Source organism: Triticum urartu, chromosome 4 (genome assembly GCF_003073215.2).
Source record: "Triticum urartu cultivar G1812 chromosome 4, Tu2.1, whole genome shotgun sequence".
NCBI classification, from domain to species: Eukaryota; Viridiplantae; Streptophyta; class Magnoliopsida; order Poales; family Poaceae; genus Triticum; species Triticum urartu.
Genome location: NC_053025.1, coordinates 103,643,146 through 103,655,024, shown reverse-complemented (window position 1 = coordinate 103,655,024; position 11,879 = coordinate 103,643,146). Strand labels below are relative to the sequence as shown.

Below are 11,879 nucleotides of genomic sequence, written 5' to 3'. Positions count from 1 at the left end.
AGTAACTTCATCATCACCGTCGCCACGTCCGTCGTGCTGACGGAACTCTCCCTCGTCCTCAACTGGATCAAGAGCTCGAGGGACGTCATCGTGTTGAACGTGTGCTGAACACGGAGGTGCCGTACGTTCGGTACTTGGATCGTGAAGACGTTCGACTACATCCAACCGTTACTAAACGCTTCCGCTTTCGGTCTACGAGGGTACGTGGACACACTCTCCTCTCGTTGATGCATCTCCTAGATTAGATCTTGTGTGATCGATAGGTTTTGAGAAAGAAACCTGCGTTCCCCAAGCGAGGTAGGCACAAGAGCCATTGTCTAATGGTAAAATGTTATATACGAGTAGAAAACAAAGAGTGCGTGGCAGATAAAGCCATATCACTTACCACCAACGTCTAATTATCCGGCGATGATGATGGATAAAGCGCCCACGACATTAAACATGACCGCGTAGAGACTGGTCACCGAACGTGGGTTACACACAGGTGAGCTGAACGGGTCGATTCCCAACTAGTTGAATCAAGTACACCGCCGGACTGTCCTGTTGAACGGGTAAAACATCACACCATGACAAAATATGCTGTTTAGATGCATAGGTAAAAACGTCTGCTACGAAGCCCTGAGCTACCAACGTAGAAACTGCAACAAACAAAGTGAGGACGCAACTGTATTTTGCGCAAGCAGTGGTGATTGAAATGGCAAGAACTGAAATATAAATGTTGTATGAAACCCATTAGTGTAAGTTATCGCAACTTGCAGGAGCCTAATGGTGTTGCTTAATGTAGAAGCAACGGCATGGTAATTGCTATACTTATCAAGTGTAGGCGATAGTCGTTAAAACACAGTTGGCAACGCAAGATGCCAACATGGAGATCAAAAGGTGCAAAGCCAGTAGAATGGAGAGATAGACCGTGCTGCATGGAAGATCATAAGGCAGCATCAGATGAAGAAATGCATAATCATCGTCACATATATTTGATTGCATGTGATGGTTATCCTTTATGCATCTTATTTTGCTTAGAACGGCGGTAGCATTATAAGATGATCCCTTCACTTAATTTCAAGATAAAAGTGTTCTCCTTGAGTATGCGCCATTGCTACAATTCGTCGTTTTGAGACACCACGTGATGATCGGGTGTGATTGACTCTACGTTCACATACAACGGGTGTAAGACATTTTTGCACATGCAGAATACTTGGGTTAAACTTGACGAGCCTAGCATGTACACATATGGTCTCAGAACACTGGAGACCGAAAGGTTGAACATGAGTCATATAGTATATATGGTCAACATAGAGATGTTCACCAATGATGACTACCCCATCTCACATGATAATCGGACATGGGTTAGTTGATTTGGATCATGTATCACTTAGATAACTTGAGGGATGTTTATTTAAGTGGGAGTTCTTAAGTAATTTGATTAATTGAACCTAGTTTATCATGAACTTAGTCTTATAGTTCTGCATATCTATGTTGTAGATCAATGGCCTGAGCTACCGTTCCCCTGAATTTCATTGCGTTCCTAGAGAAAGCTAAGTTGAAAGATAATGGTAGCAACTACACGGAATGGGTCCGTAACTTGAGGATTATCCTCATTGCTGCACAAAGTAATTATGTCCTTCATGCACCGCTAGGTGAAAGGCCTGCTGCAGGAGCTGAAGCTGATGTTATGAACGTCTGGCAAGCTCGATCGGATGATTACTCAATAGTTCAGTGTGCCATGCTTTACGGCTTAGAACCGGGACTTAAAAGACGTTTTGAACATCATGGAGCATATGAGATGTTCCAAGAGTTGAAGTTAATATTTCAAACAAATGCCCAGGTTGAGAGATATGAAGTCTCCAACAAGTTCTATAGCTGCAAGATGGAGGAGGACGGTTATGTTAGTGAGCACATACTCAAAATGTCTGGGTGTCACAACCACTTGACTCAGCTGGGAGTTGAACTTCCAGTTGATAGTGTTATTGACATAGTTCTTCAATCACTGCCACCAAGATACAAAGGCTTCATGTTGAACTATAATATGCAAGGGATGAATAAAATGATTCCTGAGCTATTCGCAATGCTTAAGGCCGCAGAGGTAGAAATCAAGAAAGAGCATCAAGTGTTGATGGTTAACAAGACCACTAGTTTCAAGAAAAAGGGTAAGGGAAAGAAGGGAACTTCAAGAAGAATGGCAAGCAAGTTGCCACTCCCGGGAAGAAGCCCAAAGCTGGACCCAAGCCTGAAACTGAGTGCTTCTACTGCAAAGGGACTGGTCACTGGAAGCGGAAATGCCCCAAATACTTGGCGGATAAGAAGGATGGCAAAGTGAACAAATGTATATTTGATATACATGTTATTAATGTGTACCTTAATAATGCTCGTAGTAGCGCCTGGGTATTTAATACTGGCTCGGTTGCTCATATTTGTAACTTGAAACATGATCTACGGATTAAACGAAGATTGGCTAAGGACAATGTGGCGATGCACGTCGGGAATGGTTCCAAGGTCGATGTGATTGCCGTCGGCACGCTACCTCTACATCTACCTTCAGGATTAGTTTTAGATCTAAATAATTGTTATTCGGTGCCAGCGTTGAGCATGAACATTATATCTGGATCTTGTTTAATGCGAGATGGTTATTCATTTAAATCAAATAATAATGGTTGTTCTATTTATATGAGTAATATCTTTTATGGCCATGCACCCTTGATGAATGGTCTATTCTTGTTGAATCTCGATCTAGTGATACACATATTCATAATATTGATGCCAAAAGATGCAAAGTTGATAATGATAGTGCAACATATTTGTGGCACTGCCGTTTAGGTCATATTGGTGTAAAGCGCATGAAGAAACTCCATGCAGATGGACTTTTGGAATCACTTGATTATGAATCATTTGATACTTGTGAACCATGCCTCACGGGCTAGATGACTAAAACTCCATTCTCTGGAACAATGGAGCGAGCTAATGACTTATTGGAAATAATACATACCGATGTATGCGGTCCGATGTGTGTCAAGGCACACGACGGGTATTGTTATTTTTTGACATTCACAAATGATTTGAGTAGATATGGGTATATCGACTTGATGAAACACAAGTCTGAAACATTTGGAAAGTTCAAAGAATTTCAGAGTGAAGTAGAGAATCATTGTAACAAGAAAATAAAGTTTCTACGATCTGATCGTAGAGGCAAATATTTGAGTTATGAGTTTGTCCTTCATTTAAAACAATGTGGAATTGTTTCACAACTGATGCCACCTAGAACACCACAATGTAATAATGTGTTCAAACTTCGTAACCATACTTTATTGGATATGGTGCGTTCTATGATGTCTCTTACCGATTTACCACTATCATTTTGGGGTTATGCATTAGAGATAGCCGCATTCACGTTAAATAGGGCACCGTCTAAATCTGTTGAGACAACATCGTATGAACTATGGTTTGGCAAGAAACCTAAGCTGTCGTTTCTTAAAGTTTGGGGTTGCGACACTTATGTCAAAAGGCTTCAGCTTGATAAGCACAAACCCAAATCGGATAAATGCGTCTTCATGTGATACCCTAAGAAAACAATTGGGTACACCTTCTACCATAGATCCAAAGGCAGGATCTTTGTTGCCAAGAATGGAACATTTCTAGAGAAGGAGTTTCTCTCGAAAGAAGTGAGTGGATAGAAAGTAGAACTTGATGAGGTAATTGTACCTTCTTTCAATTTGGAAAGTAGCACATCAGAGAAATTCGTTCTCGTGATGCCTACACCAACTAGAGAGGAAGATAATGATGATGATCATGAAACTTTAGACCAAGTTACTACTGGACCTCGTAGGTCGAACAGAGCACGTTCTGCACCAGAGTGGTACGGTAATCCTGTCCTGGAAGTCATGTTACTAGACTATGACGAACCTACAAACTATGAACAAGCTATGACGAGCCCAGATTCCGATGAATGGCTTGAGGCCATGAAATCTGAGATAGGATCCATGTGTGAGAACAAAGTGTTGACTTTGGTGGATTTGCCCGATGATCGGCAAGCCATTGAGAATAAATGGATCTTCAAGAAGAATACAGACGCCGATGGTAATGTCACCATCTATAAAGCTTGACTTGTCGCGAAATGTTTTCGACAAGTTCAAGTGGTTGACTACGATGAGACCTTCTCATCCGTAGCGATGCTTAAGTCAGTCCGAAGCATGTTAGCAGTTACTGCATTTTATAATTATGAAATTTGGCAAATGGACGTCAAAACTGCATTCTTCAATGGATTTCTTAATGAAGAGTTGTATATGATGCAACTAGAAGGTTTTGTCGATACTAAAGGTGCTAACAAAGTGTGCAAGCTCCAGCGATCCATCTATGGACTGGTGCAAGCATCTCGGAGTTGGAATAGACGCTTTGATGAGGTGATCAAAGCATATCATTTTATACAGACTTATGGTGAAGCCCGTATTTACAAGAAAGTGAGTGGGAGCTCTATAGCATTTCTGATATTATATGTGGATGGCATATTGTTGATTGGAAATGATATAGAATTTCTGGATAGCATAAAAGGATATTTGAATAAGAATTTTGCAATGAAAGACCTCTGTGAAGCTGCTTATATATTGGGCATCAAGATCTATAGAGATAGATCGAGACGTTTAATAGGACTTTCACAAAGCACATACCTTGATAAAGTTTTGAAGAAGTTCAAAATGGACCAGTCAAAGAAATGGTTCTTGCCTGTGTTACAAGGTGTGAAGTTCAGTTAGACTCAATGCCCGTCCACTTCAGAAGATAGAGAGAAAATGAAATTCATTCCCTATGCCTCAACTATAGGTTCTATCATGTATGCTATGCTATGTACCAGAACTGATGTGTGCCTTGCCATCAGTTTGGCAGGGAGGTACCAAAGTAATCCAGGAGTGGATCACCGGACAGCGGTCAAGAACATCCCGAAGTACCTGAAAAGGACCAAGGATATGTTTCTCGTTTATGGAGGTGATGAAGAGCTTGTCGTAAATGGTTACATCAATGCTAGCTTCGACACTGATTCAGATGACTCTAATTCACAAACCGGATACATGTTTATATTGAATGGTGGAGCTATTAGTTGGTGCAGTTCCAAGTAGAGCGTCGTGGCGGGATCTACGTGTGAAGCAGAGTACATAGCTGCTTCGGAAGCAACTCATGAAGGAGTCTGGATGAAGGAGTTCATATCCGATCTGGGTGTAATACCCAGTGCATCGGGTCCAATGAAAATATTTTGTGACAACACTGGAGCAATTGCCTTGGTGAAGGAATCTAGGTTTCACAAGAAGACTAAACACATCAAGAGACGCTTAAACTCCATTCGTGGAAAGGTCAAGGATGGAGACAAAGAAGTTTGCAAAGCACATACAGATCTAAATGTAGCAGATCCGTTGACTAAACCTCTTCCGTGTGCAAAACATGATCAACACCAAGATTCCATGGGTGTTAGGTTCATTAGAATGTAATCTAGATTATTGACTCTAGTGCAAGTGGGAGACGGAAGGAAATATGCCCTAGAGGCAATAATAAAGTTGTTATTTTATATTTCCTTCACTACAAGAAATATGTCAACTAGTGACCTTCTGTCAGTGACCCTGGAAGAAATGGTCATAGATCTATGACCATTTCAGACCAATTGGTCAAAAGCTGTTCGGGGGGCTCCAAACCCTAAACCATTGCGACCATTTTGGTTAGAAAGGTCGTAATTTCCTTACATGAAATGGTCATAAAGCAAACAACGCTAGTCCGCTGCCTTATTTCTAGTTATTAACGACCAATATAGATGGTCATAGCCTTGTAAATTGTGGTGGGTTGCTATGACTAGGCGCCACATCATCAGTTTTGCCTATGTGTCATGTCCATGTGGCAATTTTTGCCCTAGGTTGTGAAGCAACCTATATTTCTGTCATTCCCAAAATTCCCAAAAAATCTCATAAATTCTTTGGGTCATATCTTCGTCAAATATGTAAAAACCTTCCTTGCCTAGTTAAAAAATAATTCAAAAATATTCATTTTCCTATTCTGTTCAAAACAACAGTTTGTGAAAGAAGTACCACTTTGGCATGTCCAAATAGTATCCATTTTCTACAGTGCTTTCCTATGCCCAAATAACCACCCTCCATCAAATTCCATCTCAATCCATTCATTATTTTGAGCCGAGCTTCAACATTCGTATTTATTTCCAGTGTGGTAGTTTGCAAAGCAAGTACCACCTAGGCTCCTCCTTTTGAGCTGAAAATTTGTGAAGACAGTCTTCTTAGTAACTGATCATCCTCAGCCAAAACTCACACCCATTAGCCATGTACATTTCCCGTACCGCTAATCAAACACTTGGCTGCTAATTCATGTTTGAGCATTGATCGGTCTCCTCGTGAGAATCTTATGTTGTAATTTTCTTCCTAGCACCTACATGGGGAGTGCCCAACCCACTAGACATGCCTAGGCCACCCAGAACACATGGCAACGCCACGGTCACGCGGTGACCACGCGGCGGGCATGCGAGTTTACGCGCTCTAGAGTTGGGGGCCTCGGCCACCGCCCAAACCTCGACGTATCACCACCAAACCATGTATTTATGATTAAATAGGTACTCATGTAACTATAAATGATTTTTGGAAAAAATAAATAGTAAACTATGAGGCAGCTGTAGTTCAAATTTGACCCGCTTCCTACTGAATCGGCGGGAATTTGTCTTTTTCACCAGAGGTGGATCAAAACTTTTGACACCCAACCATTTTGTCAATTGTGCATTAAATATGGTCTAGTATTTTAGAAAATTGATTTGGTCCAATTTTGCAACAAATATATGGTAGGTCCTTCACACAAAAAACTCATTTCCGGCACTCGGAAAATGGAAAATGTATTTTCCGTGCAAAGAAAATGAAAACTCCCATAGGCAACATTGTTTGGAATTCCAAGATGCACCTTGTGCACAATATGAGATCATTTGAACAAACTATGCCAAGAATGTGGCCATAAGATTGATCATTTGGCTTGAAAGCCATGAATCTTCACGCATGATAGCTCATTTCTGATAACACTTTTTTAAAATAATTGCCGTATTACAAGTTTATTATTTTTTCTGGAAACTTGGTCACATATGATGACACAATGCGGAGGTTTTCCAATTTTTTGATTTTTTTATTCTTTATGCCCGTTTCAAAATGCGGTCAAAATGGCGGGCTTGACCGTTCCTAGCTAGTGGTTGAATCTTGGAAAAAAATTGATGTTTCTCTGATTAAATAGATACTTATGTACCTAGAAATGATTTTTGGAAAAAATAAATATCAAACTATGAGGCAGCTGCAGTTAAAATTTGACCCGCTTCCTGCTGAATCGGCGGGAATTTATCTTTTTCACAAGAGGTGGATCAAAACTTTTGGCACCCAAATTTTTTGTCAATTGTGCATTAAATATGGCCTAGTATTTGGCCTAGTATTTTATAAAAATGATTTGGTCCAATTTTGCAACAAATATATGGTAGGTCCTTCACAAAAAAACCTCATTTCGGGCACTCGAAAAATGGAAAATGAATTCTACGTGCAAAGAAAATGAAAACTCCCTTAGGCAACATTGTTTGGAATTCCAAGATGCACCCTTGTGCATAATATGAGATCATTTGAACAAACTATGCCATGAATGTGGCCATAAGATTGATCATTTGGCTTGAAAGCCATGAATCTTCACGCATGATAGCTCATTTCCGAGAACACTTTTTGAAAACAATTTATGTATTACAAGTTTATTATTTTTCCTGGAAACTTGGTCACATATAATTACACAATGCGAAGGTTTTCCAATTTTTTGATTTTTTTTGAATTTTTTATGCCCGTTTCAAAATGCGGTCAAAATGGCGGAAATGACCGTTCCTAGCTAGTGGTTGAATCTTGGAATTTTTTTGGTGTTTCTATGATTAAATAGATACTTATGTACCTAGAAATGATTTTTGGAAAAAATAAAGAGCAAACTACGAGGCAGCTGCAGTTCAAATTTGACGCGCTTCCTGCTAAATCGGCGGGAATTTGTCTTTTTCACGAGAGGTGCATAAAAGCTTTTGGCACCCAACCATTTTGTCAATTGTGCATTAAATATGGCCTAGTATTTTAAAAAAATTGTTTGGTCCAATTTTGCAACAAATATATGGTAGGTCCTTCACAAAAAACCTCATTTCGGGCACTCGAAAAATGGAAAATGAATTTTCCGTGCAAAGAAAATGAAAACTCCCTTAGGCAACATTGTTTGGAATTCCAAGATGCACCCTTGTGCATATTATGAGATCATTTGAACAAACTATGCCATGAATGGGGCCATAAGATTGAACATTTGGCTTGAAAGCCATGAATCTTCATGCATGATAGCTCATTTCTAAGAACACTTTTTAAAAATAATTTATGTATTACAAGTTTATTATTTTTCCTGGAAACTTGGTCACATATAATTACACAATGCGAAGGTTTTCCAATTTTTTGATTTTTTTTGAATTTTTTATGCCCGTTTCAAAATGCGGTCAAAATGGCGGAAATGACCGTTCCTAGCTAGTGGTTGAATCTTGGAATTTTTTTGGTGTTTCTATGATTAAATAGATACTTATGTACCTAGAAATGATTTTTGGAAAAAATAAAGAGCAAACTTCGAGGTAGCTACAGTTCAAATTTGACCCGCTTCTAGCTGAATCATCGAAAATTTGTCTTTTTCACGAGAGGTGCATAAAAGCTTTTAACACCCAACCATTTTGTCAATTGTGCATTAAATATGACCTAGTATTTTAGAAAATTGATTTGGTCCAATTTTGCAACAATTATTTGGTAGGTCCTTCACAAAAAAACTCATTTTGGGCACTCGGAAAATGGAAAATGATTTTTTCATCCAAAGAAAATGAAAACTTTCTTAGGCAACATTGTTTGCCATTCCAATATGCACCCTTGTGCACAATATGAAATCAGTTGAACAAACTATGAGACAATTATCGTTCAAATTTGCCCCACTTCCTACTGAATGGGTGAAATTTGTTTTTTTATAAGAGGTGGATCAAAAGCTTTTGACATGTAACTACTTGGTCAATTTTACATAAAATGTGGTCTAATATTTTTGAAAAATGAAGTTGTGCTATTTTGGAACAAATATTTGGTAGCTTCTTCACAAAAAACCCTTTTATGCACTCGAAAAATGGAAAATCATTTTTTTCTGCAAAGAAAATGAAAGCCGTTGAACTATGCCATCGTTTGCCATTCTATGATGGACACTTATGAAAAAATGATATCATTTTGACAAACTATGCCATTCTTATGTTTTAAAAAAATCAAAGTTTTAGGTCTAAAATTTTGAGATCCAAGTGCGAGAGAGCCGGCCAATGAGACGCGAGGAACCATTTTCACGCGGATCACCAAATTAGACACAATCTGGGCCATCCATCAGGCACCCATCCAACGGTGGAGCTTCTCCCGAGAATCAAAAACCCTAACCCACCCACCCACCCTCCCCTCGACCCCCCAGATCCCCACCCTCCGCTACCCCCACTCACCCACTTCCCCCCTTCTCCTCGGTCCCACCGCCCTCCTTCTCCCGCAACCCCAAACCCGGTCCCGCCGCCGACCTCCAGTCCCCCAATCCCAGCCCCAGCCCCTCCGGCGACCTCCTCCCCCACTCCTCGACTGCCCCCTGACATCCTCTACTTCATACCCGCCGGCGACCTCCTCCTTCGACTCCACCCTCTCCTTCTCTCCATGCCTAAACCCTAGATAGACGCTATGGCCACCTCGCAGGCTGCGCGTGCAGGTGAGATCTGGTATTGCCCCCTTTCTTCTCCTCCTCCTTCTAGATTTCTTCAGCTTGCTCGAATCTCATTACATTTGTGCGGGTTTGTGCAGGCCATCCAAGACGGCGGGGCCATGTTCGCCTCGTCTGTGGGGACGGAGGCGGCGGCGATTGTCAGGAAGATGGTGAACCTCAACTCCCCTCCTCGGCGGCGCTGCAGCAGCAAGATGGTGAGGGGACGCACCGGCCAGCGCGTGAGGCTCTACGTCCACGGCACCATCCTCGGATACAAGAGGTGAGAAGCTCCCTCCGCCGGCGCGGCTCTGCTCCTTCTCCCTCGCGTGGGTATCTGAATTGCTGGTCTTGGTTGGGCGCGTAGATCCAGGCAGATCCAAGTGAACACCAGGGAGGACGTGGCCTGGTACGGCGGCAAAAGGATGGCATGCGTCTACAAAGCCAAGACCAAGCAACGACACCAACTACCACTGCATCTGGGGCAAGGTCTCCCTCTCCCACAGAAACACTGGCGTCATCCGCGCCAAGTTCACCCCCGCTGAGGCCATGGTGAGTTGTTGGGTCGAACTTCTCCGGTTGTCTGTTTCCGTGGCATGCATAAGATTTAAACAAACTGAATTGAGCTATATACCTTCTGTGATATCTAGTTCTGTGCCACTGTTTATGGAGTTGTGAGACTTGTCATGTGTGTATTAGACCCCGCTTGCTTGTTCAGGGGATATTTAGGGTCAAGATAGTGTCACACATGTGACTGGACTGCAGCAAGTCTGAAACTGCAGACTCTGCTTCATGTTGCTGTTATTTCTTGAAGCCTTGAATAGCTAAACTTGGGCACCACGTACGTCTCCTCCCTGTAATTTGATGTACTGACTTGTGTTGCCTGCTGAGCGCTGACGGTATTAGGTTCATTCTGTTTCATGCCGTTTCATCATATAGCTTACCACTCTATGGGTTTGATTTTCTGCTGATCTACTGTGATAGCTATGGGACTGTGATGTGCCACTTTGATGGTGTTTCCGATACCAGATGAATCGGTGATTCATGTTGATGCTTCGTTTAGATTGAGTCTCCTCGCATGCACTCAACTTATGTTGCCTACTTTACACATCTTGCAGTGTGTAGTGTTAAATTCACTAGCTTGTATGCGTAAATTGCTGAATTTGGTAGTACGAATCCATATAGTTTGTGCATACAGTTCAATCTTATGGGTGTCTCTTCATGTGATGAATGGGTTTCCTCTGTGGGGCCCTGGTAAACTGCAAAACATGTACAACGAGAGTTTGACCAAGTTTAAGAAATCCTTCTTGCACATATAAGGCCTACTAACCTATCCATAGTACAAGTTTAATCATAAGGAACATGTTTCTCCATTAACTTGACCATGGCAACTCAAGTTGTCCCATTGATGAAGCTAATTGTTTCTACTTCTCCATCCTGGAAACCGATTGCATGCTATAGTAGATGAGTCTGGGTGTGTAGTGTTGCTGTTGTGTTACTACTGTTGTGGTTTGTGTTGACTAAAATGGGCTGCTTTGTTTCAGAGGAGTGCCGCTGATCTGATACTGCGGGATCTGCAAAATAACCCCGAGATGTGGCTGCAAGTGGTGCACATCCTGTAGAACTCCCAGAACCTCAACACCGAGTTCTTTGCCCTTCAAGTAAGCTTCTGCTCCAGAATGTTTTAATTTTAGTAGTTTACAAGGTTGTTCTCAACTAAATGAAGGTTGATCGATGTCGTGGCTGCAGCTGATCTTTGATTAGACCATGCATGTTCTGCATTCAGTACAGCCAGCACTCGCCATTAATTACACTATTGTGGTTCACCGGTTATATTAGGAAATGGCGCTGCTAATATTTTTCTTGTCAAACTCATAACCGGTTTTAAGCGGTTAAAATGCCCAGTTGCTTAGTATCCTACTGGGCCATCTTTGTTTGTGTTTCCCTATTTATTTCGTAGTCGACCAGTTCTGTCCTTGCCAAACAAGTATGTTCTGCACCAAGGAAACATTATATCCTGTTTTGTGTAATTGCAATTGACAAACAAATGCACATCAGAGCTAATACTAATGATATTATTGTTCATACCATTTCTCTTCAGCATACGTGCC

At 41.4% G+C, this 11,879-nt stretch overlaps 1 pseudogene; it reads left to right on the top strand.

Moving 5' to 3' along the window:
- Positions 1-9,983: 9,983 nt before the first annotated feature.
- Positions 9,984-11,390, top strand: LOC125554637 (annotated as a pseudogene).
- The last annotated feature ends 489 nt before the right edge of the window (positions 11,391-11,879 follow it).